The sequence below is a fragment of the Arachis duranensis genome, chromosome 1 (genome assembly GCF_000817695.3).
Source record: "Arachis duranensis cultivar V14167 chromosome 1, aradu.V14167.gnm2.J7QH, whole genome shotgun sequence".
NCBI lineage: Eukaryota > Viridiplantae > Streptophyta > Magnoliopsida > Fabales > Fabaceae > Arachis > Arachis duranensis.
Window position 1 is genome coordinate 62,195,762 of NC_029772.3, and position 8,258 is coordinate 62,204,019.

The 8,258-nt window shown below is 39.6% G+C and overlaps 1 non-coding gene across 1 annotated transcript; it reads left to right on the forward strand.

The window, feature by feature from the left end:
- The first annotated feature begins 5,505 nt into the window (after positions 1-5,505).
- Positions 5,506-5,613, forward strand: LOC127742434 (small nucleolar RNA R71). Its single transcript, XR_008003691.1, has one exon. It is a non-coding gene; the product is annotated as a small nucleolar RNA R71 (small nucleolar RNA).
- The last annotated feature ends 2,645 nt before the right edge of the window (positions 5,614-8,258 follow it).

Consider the following 8,258-nt stretch of genomic DNA (forward strand, 5'->3'; position numbering starts at 1 on the left):
CTGATTAACTTAAAGAGACAAGCATACAAGTAAGAAAGATGACAGTGAGCATTCAAGACATTAGGCTCAATAACATAGACCTAAGCAAGGAGAATTGAAGACAGGATTGAAAAAGGTTCCAACTAACGAGCAACTATTAATCAAACGTGCATTTGGACTTCCAATTTTAACATTCTCAACATATGGAATTAAGTAACAATACAACCTTCGAGTGATGGTTTCTAGTTGTCCTCCTCTTTGTCATCATCCATAGTCTTTGCTACTTTAACTCCTTGGATGAAGGTGCACCATTTCCTCATAAGGTTCCTGCAAAGTTATTGGAAGTTGCTTGTTCCCGAAGTACTTGAGAAATAGTTAGCTTGCATGTATGCTTGTGAACTTCTGAACTGAATTTGGTGTGTGAACACCAAACTTAGTTCCTTGCCCAGTACAAAAGTTTGCATACATGCAGAGAACCTTATATCATGTTGTTAACAAAATAATTCTTAACTAGAAACTAAACTACAGCTAAGTGATTCCCTTGATTGGTTGGAGCTAGCAATGTGTTTTTGGGGGTGTAGTGTGATTCTAACTAATATCTTTGGTGGAACACCAAACTTAGAATTACACTTTCACTCTTGGATTGTTTTGGTGTGGAACACCAAACTTAGCTCCTCGCAATACAGAGGAAACAACTTGTGATCTTTATTGAAGTGAAAATGAATAGGAAACTACCTCAGGTTGGGTTGCCTCCCAACAGAGCGCTTTTTTTAGCGTCGCTAGCTCGACGATTCCTCCATTACTTGAGATGATACTTTACTCTGGGGTTCTCCCCTATGTTGCCCATATAATACTTCAGCCTTTGTCCGTTCACAGTGAAAGTCCTCTCTGAGCTTTCATCCATGATTTCTATGTGTCCATATGGCGAGACTTTTGTGACAAGAAAAGGTCCGGACCACCTTGATTTGAGTTTTCCTGGGAACAGTCTCAATTTGGAATTGTAGAGGAGTACTTGCTGCCCCTTTTCAAAACTCCTGGGTGCAATATGCAGGTCATGTCTTCTCTTTGCTTTTTCTTTATAAATCTTGGCATTCTCATAGGCTTATGCTCTAAATTCCTCCATCTCTTGCAGCTGCAAGATCCTCTTTGCACCAGCAGTAATGCTGTCAAAATTTAGTGTCTTGAGAGCCCAGAGAGCTTTGTGTTCCAGCTCCAGCGGTAAATGGCATGCTTTCCCATACACCAGTTGAGATGGGGACATTCCAATTGGTGTTTTGAATGCTGTTCGGTATGCCCAAAGAGCATCATCTAGCTTCTTCGCCCAATCCTTTCTTGATGCACCCACAGTCTTTTCCAAAATTCTTTTTAGCTCTCGGTTGGATATCTCAGTTTGCCCACTTGTTTGGGGATGGTAAGGTGTGTCAACCTTATGTTTTACCCCATATCATAGGAGGAGAGCTTCTAGTGGTCTGTTACAAAAATGACTCCCTCCATCACTGATAAGTGCTCGGGGGACTCCAAAACGGCTAAAGATGTTCTTCCTGAGGAAGTTCATGACCATCTTGTTATCATTCGTTGGAGTGGCAATAGCCTCTACCCACTTGGAAACGTAATCCACTGCTACCAAGATGTACTTGTTTGAATTTGAGGTTGGGAATGGTCCCATGAAATCGATTCCCCACACATCAAACAGTTCTAGTTCCAGGATGAAATTTTGTGGCATCTCATTTCCTTTGGGCAAGTTTCCAGATCTTTGGCATTCATTGCAGCTCTTTACTAGTTCTTTAGCATCCTTAAAAAGGGTGGGCCAAAAGAATCCGCTTTGTAACACCTTTGCTACAGTTCTATTCCCTCCAAAATGGCCTCCATAGCATGAGCCGTGGCAATTCCATAGGACCTCTCGTCCTTCTTCTTCCGAGACACATCTTCTAAGGATTCCATCTGAACACTTCTTGAAGAGATATGGCTCATCCCAGACAAAATATTTTGCATTATTTATGAGCTTTCTTTTTTGATGTTTATTGATCCCTGGAGGTAGAGCCCCGGTTGCCTTGAAGTTGGCAATGTCTGAAAACCATGGTGCTTTGTGAATTGTCATCAATTGCTCATCAGGGAAGAGCTCGTTCACACTTGTATCATGTGTTCCACCTTCCTCATGACGGATTCTGGATAAGTGATCTGCTACCTTGTTCTCCACTCCTTTCTTGTCTTTGATCTCAATATTGAATTCCTGCAACAATAAGATCCATCTTATTGATCTTGGTTTTGATTCTTGCTTGGCAAATAAATATTTAAGTGCTGTATGATCTATGAAAATAATCACTTTAGCACCAATGAGATATGATCTGAACTTGTCTCATGCAAAAACTATTGCTAGCAACTCCTTTTCAGCAGTGGTATAGTTTCTTTGAGCATCATTGAGGACTTTGGTAGCATAGTATATCACATGGACTAAGTTATCTTTCCTCTGCCCTAACACGGCCCCAAGTGCAAAATCAGATGCATCACACATCAATTCAAAGGGTAAGTTCCAATCAGGTGGGGAAATGATAGGAGCAGAGGACAATTTCTTTTTCAAGTTTTCAAATGCTAGCATGCAGTTATCATCAAAATTAAATTATGTATCAGACATTAGGAGATTGCTTAAGGGCTTGGCTATCTTTGAAAAATCTTTAATAAACCTTCTATAAAAGCCAGCATGCCCCAAAAAGCTCCTAATTGCCTTGACATCATTGGGTGGAGGTAACTTTTCAATTAGCTCCACCTTAGCTCTATCTACCTCAATGCCTTGATTAGAAACTTTATGGCCAAGAACTATTCCCTCTGTCACCATGAAGTGACATTTTTCCCAGTTCAAGACTAAGTTGGTTTCTTGACATCTATGGCTTCTTCAACAGTTTTCTTCTTGTTTAAAGAACCTTCTGATGAATGATCTACAGCCTTCTTTGACTCATAGGAAAGACCTTCATAGAAGATGTGAAGTTGAACCCACTCATTAAACATCTCTGGTGGGCATCTCCTTGTTAGATATTTGTGGGTGCATTACATAGCCCGAATGGCATGCGCCTATAGGTAAACACTCCATATGGGCAAGTGAATGATGTTTTCTCTTGGTCTCTTGGATCAACCACTATTTGGTTATATCCTGAATACCCATCTAGAAAACAATAATATGCATGTCCCGCAAGTCTTTCCAACATTTGGTCCATGAAGGGAAGTGGGAAATGATCTTTTCTTGTGGCCTCATTAAGCTTTCTGTAGTCAATACACATTTTTCAGCTTGTAATGGTTCTTGTAGGGATTAGCTCGTTCCTTTTGTTGGGCACCACAGTGATTCCCCCTTTCTTGGGAACCACCTGAACTGGACTGACCCATTGGCTGTCTGAGATTGGATAGATTACTCCTCCCTACCACAACTTCATGACTTCTCTGCCACAACTTTATGACTTCTTTCTGCACTACTTCTTTCATTGCTGGATTTAACCTTCTTTGGGGCTGGATGGAAGGTCTGGCACCTTCTTCTAAGAGTATCTTATGCATGCATATGGCTGAACTGATTCCCTTCAAGTCAGCAAGTGTCCATCCAATTGCATCTTTATGCCTTCGTAAGACTTGAAGCAACTCTTCCTCTTGTTCTTGGCTGAGAGCTGAATTTATGATTACTGGATAGCTTTTATTTTCTCCCAAGTATGCATACTTGAGAGTGGTTGGTAGTGCTTTAAGCTCCAATTTGGGTGCTTCTTTTCTTTCTTCCTTCTCTTCTAGCCCACCTTGAACATGTATTTCAGCAGCTGCAACTTCTTCGCTTATTGCTAACTCCTCTTCTGTTGATGCTTCAAGCTCTTCTTCAAGAGTTTCTTGTACCAAAGCTTCTACTGAGTCCAACCTCATACATTCTCCCAATGAGTCATGTGGGTATCTTATGGCCTTAAATACATTGAATGTCATTTTCTCCTCGTGTAATCTGAGGACAAGTTTACCCTTTTGGACATCAATAATGGCTCCGGCAGTGGCTAAAAATGGCTTTCCCAGGATGATGGAGGTCTTAGCTCCTTCTTCCATGTCTAGTACTACGAAATCTACTGGGAAAATGAAGTCTCCCACCTTCACCAACAAGTCTTCTACTACCCCATGGGGAAATTTGAATGACCTGTCTACTAGTTGGAAGGCCATTCTTGTTGGTTTGGCTTCTTCAATCTTCATCTTTTTCATCATTGCTAGAGACATTAGATTTATGCTAGCTCCTAGATCACATAAGGCCTTTTCCACAGTGATTTCTCCATTGATACAAGGGATTTGAAAACTCCCAGGATCCTTCAATTTTTGAGGCAATTTGTGTTGGATGATGGCGCTGCATTCTTCTGTAAGTACCACAGTCTCATTATTCTTCCAGCTTCTCTTTTTGGTCATTAACTCCTTCAAGAACTTGGCATAGAGTGGCATTTGCTCGATTGCTTCAGCAAAGGGTATATTTATTTGTAATTTCTTGAAGATCTCCAAGAATCTTGAGAATTGGTTGTCCTCTCCCTTCTTCTTTAATTGCAACTGCTGTGGGTATGGGGCCTTTGAGAGGCATGGATTGGGCACTTCTCTTTCTTGATGTGACTTGGGGATTGAGGTGTGAGATTCCTCATGTCCCTTGTTTTCTTCATCCAATTCCTTCTCTGGTGGTTTCTTGTGGGTCTCCTTCAATTCCTTCCCACTCCTGAGGGTGATGGCTTGACATTCTTCCCTTGGTATTGAGTTAATATTGCTGCAATTATTGTGCCCAGGGATTTTCTTGAATAAGAATTCAATCTGTGTTTCCAGTTTCTTGATGGTAGCATCTTGATTCTGCATGTTAGATTGCACTTCTTCCCGGAAATCTTTACTATCTTGAATATCTTTGCATAGCATTTTGAGTAGAGCCTCAATCTTTGAAAGCCTATCATCTATGGATGATGGTGGGTTGAGATTAGGTGGTTGAGAAGGTTGGTTGGATGGATGTTAGTAGTATCTCTGTGAGGTGTTTTGATGAGTGGCATTGTTGTTGGAGTTGAAGTTGGAATGTCTCGGATCTTGTCCTTGGTCTTGTTGGTTTCCCCATCCAAAGTTGGGGTGATTTCTCCATCCAGAGTTGTATGTTTTAGAGTATGGATCATGGACTTATCTAGGTGAATTTCCCACATAGTTGGCTTGCTCCCAGTCACCTTCTTCTCCTATGTTTACTCCTTCATGAGTTGGTGATGAGGTGATGGCTGCTACAACTTGGTTCTCTTCCACCTTCTTGGTAAGATCTGCTAGCTGCTTGGTGATCATCTTGTTTTGGGCTAACAGTGCATCCATGTGGTTTAGCTCCATTACTCCTCTAGTGTTACTTCTTTCAGAGGCATAGAAGTAGTCATTCTCAGCAACTGTTTCAATGACATCTATGGCTTCTTCAACAGTTTTCTTCTTGTTTAAAGAACCTCCTGATGAATGATCTACAGCCTTCTTTGACTCATAGGAAAGACCTTCATAGAAGATGTGAAGTTGAACCCACTCATTAAACATCTCTGGTGGGCATCTCCTTGTCAAGTCTTTGAATCTCTCCCATGCTTCATAAAGTGTCTCACCATCTTGTTGCCTGAAAGTCTGCACCTCAGTTCTTAGCCTATTAATCTTTTGAAGAGGATAAAATCTTGCTAAGAACTTGTTCACTACCTCCTCCCAATCTGTCAGGCTTTCTTTTGGGAAGGATTCAAGCCACTTTGTTGCCTTGTCCCTGAGTGAAAAGGGGAACAAGAGCAACCTATAGATATCCGGGTGGACTCCATTTGTCTTCACTGTGTCACAAATCCTCAAGAAGGTGGTTAAGTGTTGGTTAGGGTTGATGAGCGGATAATTTATACGCTTTTTGGCATTGTTTTTAGGTAGTTTTTAGTAAGTTCAAGCTACTTTTAGGGATGTTTTCATTTGTTTTTATGTTAAATTCACATTTCTGGACTTTACTATAAGTTTGTGTGTTTCTCTGTGATTTCAAGTAATTTCTGGCGTAAATTGAGGGACTTGAGCAAAACTCTGAAAAAGGCTGGCAAAAGGACTGCTGATGTTGTTGGAATCTCACCTCCCTGCACTCGAAATAGATTTTTTGGAGCTAAAGAACTCTAAATGGCGCGCTCTCAACGGCATTGGAAAGTAGACATCCAGAGCTTTCTAGAAATATATAATAGTCCATACTTTATTCAGAAATTGACGACGTAAATTGGCGTTGAACGCCAGTACATGCTGCTGTCTGGAGTTAAACGCCAGAAACACGTCATGATCCGGAGTTGAACGCCCAAAATACGTCATAACCTGGAGTTCAACTCCAAGAAAAGCCTCAGCTCGTGGATAGATCAAGCTCATCCCAAGCATACACCAAGTGGGCCCCGGAAGTGGATTTATGCATCAATTACTTACTCATGTAAACCCTAGTAGCTAGTCTAGTATAAATAGGATAAGTTACTATTGTATTAGACATCTTTTGACTGTTTAATCTTTTGACTATTCGGTCTCTTGATCACTCAGGGGGCTGGCCCTTCGGCCATGCCTGAACCTTTTACTTATGTATTTTCAACAGTGGAGTTTCTGCACACCGTAGATTAAGGGTGTGGAGCTCTGCTGTACCTCAAGTTTCAATACAATTATTATTACTTTCTATTCAATTCTCTTCTATCCTTATTCCAAGATATACGTTATACTTAACTTTGATGAATGTGATGATCCGTGACACTCATCATCATTCTCACCTATGAACGCGCGTGACTGACAACCACTTCCGTTCTACTCTAGGCCGGGCGCATATCTCTTAGATTCCCCAACAGAATCTTCGTGGTATAAGTTAGATAGATGGTGGCATTCATGAGGATCCGGAAAGTCTAAACCTTGTCTATGTTATTCCGAGTAGGATTCTGGGATTGAATGACTGTGACGAGCTTCAAACTCCTGAAGGCTGGGCGTGATGACAAGCGCAAAAGAATCAAGGGATTCTATTCCAACCTGATTGAGAACCGACAGATGATTAGCCGTACTGTGACAGAGCATAGGAACGTTTTCACTGAGAGGATGAGATGTAGCCTTTGACAACGGTGATGCCCTACATACAGCTTGCCATGGAAAGGAGTAGGAAGGATTGGATGAATGTAATAAGAAAATAGAGATACGAGAGGAGCATAGCATCTCCACACACTTATTTGAAATTCCCACTATTGCTTTACATAAGTATTTCTATCCCTTTTTATTTTCTATTTATTTATTAATTTTCGAAACCCAAAACTATTTAATCTGCCTAATTGAGATTTACAAGGTGACAATAGCTTGCTTCATCCCAACAATCTCTGTGGGATCGACCCTTACTCACGTAAGGTTTATTACTTGGACGACCCAGTACACTTGCTGGTTAGTTGAACGTAGTTGTGATCACATATGCAAAAGAGCCATTAAATAAATCTCATGCAAATACAAAGAGGGCAATCACAATTTCGTCCACCAAGTTTTTGGCGCCGTTGCCGGGGATTGTTCGAGTATGGACAACTGACGGTTCATCTTGTTGCTCAGATTAGGTAATTTTCTTTTCAAAAATCTTTTTCAAAAATTTTTCTTTTCTTTTTCGTTTTTTCTAAACCATGTTTTTCGAAAAAAAAATTTAAAATAAAAATACAAAAAAATTAGAAAATCATAAAAATAAAAAATATTTCATGTTTCTTGTTTGAGTCTTGTGTTAATTTTTAAGTTTGGTGTCAATTGCATGCTTTTAAAATTTTTCTTGCATTTTTTCGAAAATTCCATGCATTCATAGTGTTCTTCATGATCTTCAAGTTGTTCTTGACAAGTCTTCTTGTTTGATCTTGATGATTTCTTGTTTTGTGTTGTTAGTTGTTTTTCATGTGCATTTTTTTGTTTGTTAGAGTCCATGCATTAAAGATTTCTAAGTTTGGTGTCTTGCATGTTTTCTTTGCATCAAAAATTTTTCAAAAATATGTTCTTGATGTTCATCATGATCTTCAAAGTGTTATTGGTGTTCATCTTGACATTCATAGTGTTCTTGCATGCATCTTGTGTTTTGATACAAAATTTTCATGTTTTGGGTCATGTTTGTGTTTTTCTCTCTCATAATTAAAATATTCAAAAATAAAAAAATATCTTTTCCTTATTTCCCTCCAAATTTTTGAAATTTTGGGTTGACTTGGTCAAAATTTTTTAAAATTAGTGGTTTCTTACAAGTCAAGTCAAAATTTCAAATTTTAAAAATCTTATCTTTTCAAAATCTTTTTCAAAAA